Below are 13,579 nucleotides of genomic sequence, written 5' to 3'. Positions count from 1 at the left end.
GGCCCGAACTCTGAATTCAACTCCCCAGTGCTAGAAAAATGTTCTAAGGGCTGGATTCTCCCGCCCCACCCTCTGCAAGAACGCCACGGGCGAGACCCCAACGATGGAAAAATTCATTGACCTCGGGCGAGACTCTCGGGTCGCCGGTCAAACAAGGCCGGAGAATGCCCCCCATAGTGTCATTAAATAGCGGTGGGGAATGCGCCTGAGAGCCGGCGGGAAACTCCCTGAAAAACCCACCACAAATGATCTCAGAAATGTTTTCGGAGAATTTCACCCAAAGTTTCAAATGCAGGGCTCAATCAATAAATTAGTCAATTATTTCACAGTGGGTTTTGGTGCATCACCACAATCTCTGACTCAAATAGCCAGGTCTATAAACACTTGGTGAGAGAACCTGGTCACATGCTGTCTGTTTTGTGCCAATAGTTACTGATGTTTCTCTTGCTCCTTCTCAGCAGTGCGAGAATGGAAAGACAATGCTATGGAAACCAGACAACGAAGCATTCAGGGCATTCGTGAAAGTCCTCTGTTTAAGGTTTCACTCATGTGCTTCATAATCGAAGGAGAATAAAGTTTGAACCCCACAGCTAGGCAAGCTGCGATTGGAGAAGAAGTGTCAGAAACAGCAAGTGAAATAGAGGGAGAGGGAAAATAGATTTTTTTTTAAAGATGGAAAAAGATGGGAAATGAGGACAAGCAGGGCTCTCAGCAGAAGGTCTCAATGCCCCCAGGCTAGAACAAGGTCACAAAAAAAAATCCAATCCCAATGGCCATCCGGTGACTTCAGTGAACATTAATTTTATAGAAAGCACATTTTTTCTGGATGTCAGTTGATGTCACATAGATATCTTCAATTTTAAGTATAGGACTCATGTGACTGACATACAAAACGGTGAAATAAGATTAAGAACAAGTCATTTTAGAAAAAATGGCGCTTTGAAGAACAGTTTGGAACATATTGCCTTAAATTAATTCCAGTTCACCCATGTAAACCGAGTCGTAGAGTTAATGTTTTGTGTTTTTATGAGATAAGGATCTCAACTATATCAGTAGACAAAGTAGAGTCAGAGATCACAGAAATACATTCTGGTTTGATTACACTTTGAGATAATGCATGTTCCCCTGAAGCCCATATATCTCCCTGATGAGTGTTTACCACAAGCTCTAATTAAACATCTTGGGGCATGGAGTGTGTGTACTGCTTGACTGCTCTGCACGATGACAATTATTAAATGTGATATAACAGGCCATACATCATTGAACTCCTTATTAATGTGAACCAGCCAAGCACTTGACGTCCTTTGTTGTTTTTTTTTAACTCTTAAATCCAACCTACACTAGAATATCTACAAAAATGATTTCCTGCATTTTTCTCTCAATTTGGTGGTCAATTTCCCCCTTACATTTCCTTCCCTTTTCTGCCTGGCATGCAGGCCAGTTTGCTGTTCAGTCGGGAGGGGATAGATGACACAACTAGAACAACTTCAGTGCAGATTGACACATTGATACCTGTAGATGACACAATTCAATCCATATTAAGGGACAGCATTAGGGTGAAATCCCCCTCCCATCCATCTGACTAGTTCCACACCCCCTGGTAGCAATGCTCATTGGTCAGTTCAGACTTAAATTTTAAGTTAGGAATTGTCCAATCCAGTGTTATGGCCCTCGGTAGTTTCAATTTGTGCAAATTCAAACTTTAATTGCTTTGCTCCCCTTTTATAACTAACTTTCCATCTGGCCCTTCTACACCATGAAACCCAGCAAGAGGCTGACTCGTAGTTTTCAGTCAATACTGCCCTTGAAATGAAGCAAGATTTACATTTATAAAGCACCTTTATTATGTCACTATATATTTTGTACCTTACAACAGTGGCTACACTTCACAAGTACTTAATTGTCTCGGAAAACCTTGGGATGAGACGGTTGTTCTATGATAAGAGGCTGAGTAAACTGGAACTTAGAAGAGATTGAGAGGTGATCTCATTGAAACCTGCAAGATCCCGAATGGTCTTTCTTAAATTCGTTCATGGGATGTTTGGCGTCGCTGGCTGGGTCAGCATTTATTGCCTACCCCTGAGGGCATTTAAGAGTCAAACACATTGCCGTTGGTCTGGAGTCACATGTCGGCCAGACCAGATAAGGACAACAGATTTCCTTCCCTAAAGGACATTAGAGAACCAGATGGGTTTATATGACAATCGACAATGGTTTCATGGCCACTTTTGTGAGGGCCACGTAGAATCCAGCACGAGTTTTCAGGATACAAAGAAATAACATTTATTTACAATAACATATATATATATATATATATATATATATATATATACACAACAGCAGCAACAACTTCCCTTGCTGCTCACTCCTCTCTCTCTGCTGGTTCCAAACTGGCCAGCTCTATTTATGCAGGGAGTCTGCTAATGATTTCTCCACCCCCCTCATACTCCCACAGGATTGTGGGATTGTCATTAGTCCCCAGCCAATGGTAAGCAGGCAGGTTATAACCATTAAACTTTTAATTCCAGACTTTTATTGAATTGAAATTCCACCAACAGCCGTGGTGGGATTCGAACCCAAGTCTGAATTATTAGTCCAGCGACAATACCACTATGACACCGCCGCCCCATGACATGACAGACACTGAGAGGCTGTTTTCCCTGGCTAATCTAGACTATGGGGTCCAGTCTCAGGATAAGGGGCTGATTGATCATTTAGATCAGGGGTGGGCAAACTACGGCCCGCGGGCCGCATGCGGCCCGCCAAAGGTCTTTATGCGGCCCACCAAGATCAAGTTTTTAAATTTTAAGGTTAATGGGGGGGGGGGGGGGGGGGGGGGGGGGGGGGGCTGTTGGGTTACTGGTATAGGGTGGATACGTTGACTTGAGTAGGTGATCATTGCTCGGCACAACATGTGTTTCATGTAAAGTTTCTACTTTAAAATATTAATTAATAAAAATTAATTGCTTTTTATTTCTTTAAAAACCTTTTATTTTGGCTATTTTAAATATTAATTATTTTACTTAATATACTATGCGGCCCTTTAAAATTGTGAATTTCTGAATGTGGCCCTTGCACAGAAAAGTTTGCCCACCCCTGATTTAGACTGAGATGAGAAGAAACTTCTTCACTCATGGAGGGTTGCAAACCTTTGGAATTAGAGGGCTGTGCATATTCCATCGTTGAATATATTCAAGAGTGAAATAGACTGACTTCTGGCCTCTCAGAGAATCAAGCGATATATTGAATGTGCAGGAAAGGGGGATTGAGGTTGAAGATTAGCCATGATTGTACTCAATGGTGGAGCAGGCCTGAAGGGCCGTATAGCCTCCTCCTGTTCCTATTTCTTGCGTTTTTGTCTTCTTATGGGTATCTGGTGATCATAAAAGGTGCTATACAAATGCAAATCTTGCTTCTTTCCCCCTCACCTCCCACATGACCTCAGGATGTCCTGAAACACTCTGCAGTCATTGTTATTATGCAGGAAATGTGGATACTGATTTGTGCACAGCAAGCTCCCACAAAAAGCAACATGACAATACCCAGACAATTTGTTTTGACTGGCCTTGGTTGAAAGCTAAATATTGGCCGTGGTGATAGGAGACAAATGGGAGAAGGCTGGTTTTACCTAGGGAAGTCTTGCCCCTATCTCACCACCTTTTCCCCAAAAGCTTAGATCAGGAATGTTTCCACACAGCAAATGAATGTGCATATCCCATGTATTAACCACCGATACCGCACTTCAATGTTCCCATTACAGGTCCTTCCCATTCCACTAGCCCCCCCCCAAAAAGACTCTGCAATTTGCAAACACTGCACTTATTCCTTTTTTAAAACTAAATTTAAAGTACATAGGGCGCGATTCTCCCAGAGAGGGAGAAATCGTAAGGCTGGCGTCAAATCCGGGCGGGTTTGACGCCAGCCCCCCCCTCCCCGACCGGGAACCGATTCTGGTCCCCGGTCGGGGCTAGCATGCCGCCGCCGTAAACTCCGGCATCGCGTGCTTAACGAATTTCGTTAAGCCTGCTTGCCAGAGTTTGCGCCGGCTGACGCGTCACATGACGTCAGCCGCGCATGCGCGGATTGGAAGACTCCAACCCGCGCATGCACAGATGACGTCATCGCGCATTTGCGCGAAACTCGCGCATGCGCGGGCCGGGATGCCCCTCAGCCGCCCCGCGAAGTGATACAGCGGGGCGGCGGAAGGACAAAGAGTGCGCGGGTATCGGACCCGCTGCCCGCAATCGGTGGGCACCGATCGCGGGCCCATGGCACCCTTGGCACTGCCGTGCCAATCGGTGCCATGGTTTTAAAAATCGCCACTTTACGGCCGTTTTTACGAACGGCCAGACCAGGTGTGTTTGCCGTTCGTAAAAACGGCCGTAAAGGGCTTGGAACTCGGCCCATCGGCCAGCTGAGAATCGCTGATGGCCGTAAAAAAACGGCGGGAGCGATTCGTATCGGGAGTCGGGCGTGGGGGGGGGGGGGGGAGAATAGCGGGAAGGCGTCAGACTAGCGTGGCCGTAAAATTTTACGAACCCCGCTATTCTCCGCACCGTCGTGAGTGCGGAGAATTGCGCCCCCAATTCTTTGTTTTCCAATTAAGGGGCAATTTAGTGTGGCCAATCCACCTACTCTGCACATCTTTGGGTTGTGGGGATGAGACCCATACAGACACGGGGAGAATGTGCAAACTCCACACAGGCAGTGACCCGGGGGCTGGGATCGAACCCGAGTCCTAGGCACTGTGAAGCAGCAGTGCTAACCACGTTGTCACTGTGCCACCCAGGTATTCCTAATTTAACATTATTTCAGGAGTACTTTTAATAGTTTGAGGGAGTTGATGTGAGAAGAATGTGAGGTTAATAATCCATTCTGTTTAGACTCTGCTGCAACCACTCAAGACAAACACTCCTAGAATATCTGCCCTTCAGAATGAGTAACGGGATTGTTAAAAGCTGCTACTGATAAGGCAACAAGGCTGTGATATCATGTTACAGGTGTGAATACCAACATATGAATCCCTGCAAATGAAGCTGCAGAGACAGACGTTCATTTTGGTGCTTTAATTATGTAACTCGATGACTATCCCAGTGTAAAGAGCTGTCAACGACTGGAGGTTGTGGACTGGCACATTCCAAACTCCAGGCCCACATGCTCAGGGGCGCCTGATCTCAAAAGAGGAAACCGTCATTGGAGCTGGCTTCCCCACCCAGCCTGAAACCTGAGCAGGTTGACTTGCGGGATTCCTCCTGTCCCTTAACCTCTTCCCCTGGCCTCAAACTGAGACTGGGGTGGGGAGCGGCTCTGATATGGCCGTTCATTGACCACTTAAGGACCTCAATTGTGGTTTGGACGCATGAGTCATCGTCGGCCTCGCCAATCCCCCGTACAATTGCAGACAAGTGAGGGGGTGGACAAGAGGGTGGCGGGAAGGCCCCTTGGGACATCTTACAGAACTACCACCCACCCACCCCTGCAAACTTGCCAGTGGAGGCCTTGAAATTCTGTCCATGATCTCCGATCAATGTCAGTGAGGCCTATGGGAAAATGTGTGCAATCATATTAGGATGGGGGGGGGGTTTGCTATGTTCTTTGTAGCAAAATCAGATGTGAATCATTTACAAGCAGGTGCCTGATTTTTCTACTCAGTGCACAGAGGAAATCTTCGCTCCTCAGACCTGAACAAGAACAGGCATCACAAATCAGCACACAGGTCACATGTGGAGGGTGAGTGCTTGGAAAGGAGTCCCTCTGTAAAAATGTCTCGCTGAATAAGCCAGGATTCAGGGGGAGCCTCTTGGAAAAGCAAAACTTCCACAAATATTTAGAACAGTGCTTAGAGGTCGTGTGAAGAATCAGATCGCAGCGAGGTGTTCTGCTACAAAATTCACTCAATATCATTGTGAACTTAAATGTTGAGCTTCCTCCCTCCGTTATACTGCGTACAATACCACGTAAAACAAAACTATTCCGCTGAATGCTGGGCAGCTTCAAATTCCACGAAGAAAATCAGACAACGTCACACGGACCACATTAAAGTATTTATGCGTAAATGGTTTAGATTTGAGCTGTTCAGTCTTCCTTGAGCAAAGCATGGCCACCGTCCAACAAGACCGCCACAAATCACTATTTAATTAGTGCACCAAGGCATTTCATGATGCCAATGCTTCTGATGAAGCCTTTGTTGAGTCTTGAGCTGTTTACACAGTCCAACCCGATTGACCTGTTGAAATGCGCAGTGAGCCCACAATACTTTATCAAGATGTAATCCTCAAAGGATCTCGCCCCTACCTCAACAAAACATGAGATTACAGTAAGGTTAAACTTAGGTTAGAGACGAACCACTGATATACATGACTCCAAATGTGGCATCACAATCCCTTGTCGTCTTGCCCGGGCTTCACATTCCTTCCACTGTTTCTGACTGTGAGAATCACCAAAGTTTTCATCTATATGAGGGCAACACTCCCTTGTTTTGAATGGGGTGGAGTCGTGAATGACGCTTGCATTGCCAAATGTTTCTTTGTTGGCTTACAATGCAACGACAAACTTCATCAAAGTGCATCTGTCTGTGGCATCTTGGCATCTTCTAGCCCCCTTCAAATGTCTTTTTTCTTTGCCACAAGAAACCCGGCTATAAGCATGAGGCCTTGTATCTTCTTCTTTCCAAGAGTTTATTCTATGCTCCTGTTGGTGACAGTTGGACGAGCTGAGAATGGGTCACCTTTCAGTCTTTTGTATTTGGTCATATCTAGCATCAAGCTCCTGACCGAAGCTCCTTTGCATTGCTGATGTGTCAATGGAGATTTTCCACCTATTCTACCAACTATCCTTGCTGCCTCCTCTGCCTCTTTATTCTGGAGCCAGCACAGCTTGCACCTGTGAGGTAGGTTTGGAATACTCTTGACTTTCAGTTCAAATTATAACTGGGCCATAAGTTAAAGTGCCAATTATGCAAAATGAATGGACATTTAGGGCGTGATTTAAAGGCCTTGTTGCACCCACTTGATGTCATGGGGGTACTACCCTGTCCAGAGCCTGGCCACCCAGGGGCCCCCAATCGCATGGGTTAGATCCCGCACCTTGGATAACTGCGGTGAATTCATATTCAAGTGAGTTTTATTGCACATGAATATGCAGATTTAGGTCCTGCCCACTGTGGTTGGGATCCAGATCGTGATGTCTCACGAGATCCCGTTAGGTCTCTTAAGATTTACCGGCCACCAAGTGTTGGTGAATGTGTGGATCTCACCCAAAATGTCGGCGTGAAATGCCACGCCAAACTCGCCCAAAATGACACTTGGCAATTTTTGGTTAATTTGCACCCTTAGTTTTGCGACCTTACACTGACCTAGAAATAAATTTAAACTCGATTTGCTGAAAGAGTTGTACAAGGGTTATAATAATCTGCGCGGGATTCAAAACTAGATAAAAAGGCAAGTGTTCAGATTCTTAGAATCATAGGAATTGCTGTGCAGAATGAAGCCTGCAGGCCATTTGTGTCTTTGCTCAACAAAAGCCACTTGTTTCAATTCCATATCCCTGTATTTTTTTTATTTTTTTAAATTACTTTTTCTGAGTTACAAAGCCAGGGCTCAGAGTGCACTTTCTCCATCTCAATATCCACATTGACAAATATTCTCTGTTGGGATAACCCCCAAAGATTTTCTTTTGTCTTCTCCCTTTGACCTTCCAATAATAATGTTTAGTCAATGTACCCTTCTCATTGACTTGCGAACCTTGCATTGTTGGCTGCTTTCTCAAAACCATTCAAGTGAATCTTTCAAAAGCCCAACTACTCTCATGAGTCATGCTGCATGGCCTAAATATCCTTCGATAACAGGATTGCCAGAAACATTAAAAAAAAATTCTCCCATCTAATGTTGGCACTGCTGGCAAAGCCAGCATTTGTTGTCCATCCCTAATTTCCATTGAACTGAGTAGCTTGCTCGGGCATTTCAGAGGGCAGCTAAGAGTCAACCACATTGCTGTTGGTCTGGAGTCGCATGCCGGCCAGACCAGGTAAGGATGGCAGGTTTCCTTCCTTAAAGGACATGTGAATCAGCAAAACATTACAACAATCAACGATAGTTTCACGGTCACCATTACTGAGACAAGCTTTACAATTACAGATTGCCCATTCATTGAATTTAAATTCCACCAGCTGCCCTGGTGGGATTTGAACCCATGTCTCCAGAGCATTAATTTGGGGCTCTGGATGACACCACTATTTCTCCCCTTTATAAGCAGCGCCATATGTCCCAACCTTTTGGCTTGATCCAATTTCTATTAATAACCCCACAACAAACCTGAGATGGGATAAACTCAGAGGGTTAATTTACTCGCACACTTTCAAATCCGAGAGGAAGGTCGCGCTGTCGCCTCCTTTTTCGCTGGTGCAATAAAAGAGGGGGAATTGAGAACAAAGGACTTAGATGGCAAAGACCACAGAATAAAGATTTATTGTTCACATGGGTCCAGAATCAAAGTCTAATTGTGTATTGCTTCACACAGGTCAGCAGGATGACCTGTGTGAATTCACTTTCCAGTGAATTGGAAACTTACTCACCAGAGATGACTTCCAATATGGGAAAGGCACGCAATTAGTCTTGCAGGCAATGGTACAGAAGTTCAAGTAGAGACAATGTTGATGGGGGTCAAGGATTCAAACCAGAACTGAGCTCTTGCGTGCTAGATGGAAGATGGCAGACTGATTGGCAGTACAGCAAGACTATGTAACCAGTTATCTCAACCAGTGGGGTCATGTGACTCCCACCTCTCCACTTTGGCTTTGACAAAGGATGTATATTCCTTTGGCTGGATTCTTGAGATTGAATTTCCTCATGGTTAAAAAATTAACAAACAAGTTGCAGGGTACTTTGTCCTTGCAGATAGTCTCCATTGACCAGGCCTGGCTTAAGAAATGTAGATAGCCTTGGTACAATTCCCTTTGAATTTGGTTTCTGCTGCTCACAGATTCATTATCATATCTTCAGAGATAACGAGGTCAGTTTATCTGATGCTCCTAGAAAGTTCCATTTGTTTGAAAGTCACAGCCAGACATGGGCCGGGATTCTCCGAGCCCACGCCGGCTTGGAAAATCGGAGTGGACGGCCTGCGACGTCGGGGCACGATTCTCCAGCAGATGGAGATTCGCGCCAGCCGCGCGCGCAATCGATGCGCCACCGGTTGGGGCCATTGAAAGAGGCACCCGCGGTGATTCTCCGCAGTCGACCGGCTGAATTCCCGCTGGGGTGGTTCTAACATGGTTCCACCCGGCGGGAGCTCGGACGCGCAGTGGCTGTCCTGGTGGGGGGGGGGATCAGACTCCAGGGGGGGGGTCCTCCACGACGGCCAGACCCACGATCGGGGGCCACCGATCGACGGGCGCGCGTGATCCGGTGGGGGGGGGCTACCTTCTTCCGCACCAGCCCACTGTGTGGCTCCGCCATGTTGTGCGGGCCCAGCACGGAAGCGGCCGCCGCGTGCCTTGCTGGCCCCCGGGGGCCGCTGAATCGTGGGCCAGAAGGCCCATTGACGCCGGCGTGAAACACTCCGGTGTTTACGCTGCCGTCAACATTTAGCCGCCGTATTGCAAAATCCCGGCCATGATATCAGTAATTTTAAAGTCTTTGTCCAGTTTTTTAACTGAACACGCCAAGAGAATATATAACAATAGTGAGGGCGGTTTAAGCCCATGCCGGCTGCTAGTGCGAATGGTGGCATGGGTGCGAGAATCAGGAAATGAGATTGTCGCCAGCGAGATCTCTTGCCCCAATTTTCCCCGCCTCTCTTTGGTGATGCAACAAGGTTCACATCCACAAAGAGCGAGAATGTCATCTTAGTCATCTTAATGCTTTTAAATGCGGCTATGCTTGTGTTGAGGGCTCCCACTGTCCATAGGGTGGGGGCTGGGGGATTCTTTTTGTGCTGGTCAGGGTGCGTTTTTTAAAAGGTGCTCTGATCTCCGTGGGGCCAGCCTCGCCGACTCTATCAGCCCCCGCCCCACCACAGTGAAGGCATAAACCACGCCCACTGATTTTTCTTTCAGAGAGATTCAAGATAATGAACTAAAAACTCCGCTGTACAGCTGGAGACCCACAAGCCAGTTTTCAGTCAGAGCCTGACACAAAAAAAAAGGGAAAATCTGCCGACAGTGAGATGCCTCAGCACCATTACAATACCAAGCATACTAAGCTTGGGGAATGAATATTGGGGAGGGCTGAAGCAAATTATTTTTTAAATAAAGTTTACTCAAAAATTTCTGTTCAGACATATAAACAATTCATACCATTCCATCAAATAAACAAAGATAAGTCCAACCCCACCCCATCCAACCCAACACGACCCCGTACCTAGGCTGTCCACTCCAAACCCCTCCTTCCCCCCAATAGCTGACAGTAACCAGCTCCTTGAAAATATTAATCAACAGCCACCACCTGAGTAAAACCCAATCCTTTCAATGTATACTTTGTCTTCTCCAGCTGCAGAAAATCCATGATGTCCCCTAACCAAGGTGGTGCTGGGGACCTTCACCCGAGCAAGACTTGCCTCTGGGCTATTAGAGAGGTGAAGGTCAAGATATCTGCCTCCTTCCCCTTCTGCAGCTCCGGAAAGTCTGCAACTCCAAAGATGGCCACCATCAGGCACGGTTCCACCTTAACCTGTAGAACTCCACACTGTTTTGAAAAATGAAACCCAAGCGTCAGCTAGCCTGGGGCAAGACCAAAACATATGTGTGTGGATCGCCAGCCCACTAGAATGTCTGGTACATCTCTCCTCCACCTCCGGGAAGAACCTACTCATACGCGCCCTCGTCAAGTGCAACTTCATACAATAGATCATCATAGAATTTACAGTGCAGAGGGAGGCCATTTGAACCTGCATCAGCCCTTGGAAAGAGCACCCCACTTAAACCCACACCTCCACCCTATCTCCGTAACCCAGTAACCCCACCTAACTGGACACTAAGGGGCAATTTACCATGGCTAATCTACCTAACCTGCACATCTTTGGACTGTGGGAGGAAACCGGAGCACCCGGAGGAAACCCACCCAGACACGGGGAGAAATGCAAACTCCACACTGACTTATGCACCACCTTAAACTGTATCAAACTTAACCTCACACAGGAGGAGGTGGAGTTGGCCCTATGCAGACCTTCGCTCCACATCGGCCCCCTCCAAAACTACCCCACAACTCGAACTCAAGCAAATTCTCCTGATATATTCAACTCTATAGGCAAGATTTTCCATGAAGGATCAGAAAGGGACAGGGTCAGAAAGGGACAGGGTCAAAGGGGACAGGGTCAGAAAGGGACAGGGTCAGAAAGAGACAGGGTCAGAAATGGACAGGGTCAAAAGGGACAGGGTCAGAAAGGGACAGGGTCAGAAAGGGACAGGGTCAAAAGAGACAGGGTCAAAAGAGACAGGGTCAAAAGGGACAGGGTCAGAAAGGGACAGGGTCAAAGGGGACAGGGTCAGAAAGGGACAGGGTCAAAGGGGACAGGGTCAAAGGGGACAGGGTCAAAGGGGACAGGGTCAGAAAGGAACAGGGTCAGAAAGGGACAGGGTCAAAAGGGACAGGGTCAGAAAGGGACAGGGTCAGAAAAGGACAGGGTCAAAGGGGACAGGGTCAAAGGGGACAGGGTCAGAAAGGGACAGGGTCAGAAGACTCTTTTGCCCAACTGGTTAAATAATTATTCCATTCCTAAACATATGTAAACTTTCAATGTCCTTTTCATACTTTGATCACAGTGAAACTGTTTCCCACCCTCCTTTGTGGAGCTTCAATGAGCCAGTACCAAACCCAGTCTGCACTCACCCCTAACATTTATCTGTCACACTGCTGATTTTTTTTCATTTCAGTGACTAACAAAAACATAGTTCTAAATCATTTAACACATCATGGGCGTGACTCGCTGATAATCTCTGGTCACCCCTCACCGACGTTGGCTTCACCCCAAACGCCTTTAGCTAGAGGGGTGCTGAAACATGTGTACGTGACTGTGAGCTTGTAGAGATTACAGCAGCGCATGTTTGATAAGTACCATGATGCGACTGCATGGTGATAAGATTAACTGTTACTGTAAAAATACTCTGCAGGTCATGTATCTGACCCCTTGGAACAAAACCAGTTGTGTTTCTGTGCCAAGGACTGTTCTGGGTTTAGTCAGCAATATAAAATCTCCAAGGTTGGATGTGAACTGTCCGAACTGAACCCTACACTCCCACCTTAAACCTTATCTGCTGCCCCAAAAACTGGGTCAAAACGAACCCAAACTTCCATCCACCTTGCTACTTGTTCATTTTCTGTTTGCTTCATCTGTCTTAATCCTTTGTTGCTCAGTCCATCCCTATCCTAAATCCTCCAGGCCTTACCAGGCGGTGGCGTAGTGGTATTGTCACTAGCCCAATAATCCAGAGACCCACTTTAATGCTCTGGGGTCCCTGGTTCAAATCTCCCCATGGTTGATGGTGAAACTTGAATTCAATAAAAATCTGCAATTGAAAGCATAATTATGACGAATGTTGTAAAAACACATCTGGTTCACTAATGTTCTGCAGGGAAGAAAATCTCGCCGTCCTTACCCAGTCTGGCCGACAAGTGACTCCAGGCCCACACAGCGAAGCAATGTGATAGATTCTTAACTGCCCCACTCCCCTCTGAAATGGCCTAGCAAGCCACTCTGTTCAAGGACAATTAGGGATGGGCAACAAGTGCTGGCCCAGCCCACATCCCAAGAACGAATTTTTAAAAATCTAGCTCTCACCCAATGTGGTAAAAACCACATTATTGCTTTATATGTATTGTATTGTGCATGTCTGGGCTTGTCCAGGCTGGCTCCACCCCTCAGGCTTCTATATAAAAGTGGCAAGTCTCCACCTCCACCTCCGGACCCATTTCGGGTCCAGAAGCAGGAGGCTTGCTGCTTAGTGTATTAAAGCCTCAGTTACATTCATCACTCGTCGTGTGTTATTGATGGTGTATCACCCAAATCCTGCACCCTTCAGTTCCCCTCTCTTTTAAATCTCTACCCTTCATTCTAACCCGATGGTAAACCCTCTACCGCTTGGACCATCTCCCATTAAATCATCTCTCCCCAAAGAAATGTCTTGGAAAATGTTATGATAAACATGCTATACAACTGCAAGTTGGTGATATAAATGTTTCTGTTTCACTAAGCTCAATCTCTACTATCTGACTTCACGAAATGCATCTCATTTATATCATCTACCCCAATCTATTGTCCATGTGTGCGAATGTTCCACCTATTGCCCATGTGTACTAATGTTCCACTTAATTTACCATTCTATTTCTAACTCCAACCTGTATCTGAAGTCGGTGCGAAGGACCGCTCTGTATCAATTACATCGTACAAAGAGCTTTATTGCTGTTTTTAATCATGAAGCAATATTCCTTTAATCTAGGAAAGGATCAGAGCTTGTAAAATGCAGGAAAGCAGAGGTTGGAAGACCAATGGCCTGGTTGAAAAGTAGATTTATTAATTTTACTATCTGCAATAGTCTTCAAAGTTGTGGGGTGTACATTGTGACATCAACTGTGATAGTCTGAAT

At 46.3% G+C, this 13,579-nt stretch overlaps 1 protein-coding gene across 2 annotated transcripts in view; it reads right to left on the bottom strand.

Moving 5' to 3' along the window:
- The window catches only part of scube3 (signal peptide, CUB domain, EGF-like 3), a 413,853-nt gene that overhangs the window by 112,566 nt on the left and 287,708 nt on the right, over positions 1-13,579 (bottom strand). The window lies entirely within an intron of this gene.

The sequence above is a fragment of the Scyliorhinus canicula genome, chromosome 15 (genome assembly GCF_902713615.1).
Source record: "Scyliorhinus canicula chromosome 15, sScyCan1.1, whole genome shotgun sequence".
NCBI classification, from domain to species: Eukaryota; Metazoa; Chordata; class Chondrichthyes; order Carcharhiniformes; family Scyliorhinidae; genus Scyliorhinus; species Scyliorhinus canicula.
Note: the sequence above shows the minus strand (reverse complement) of the source record. Positions and strands in the feature narration are given on the sequence as shown.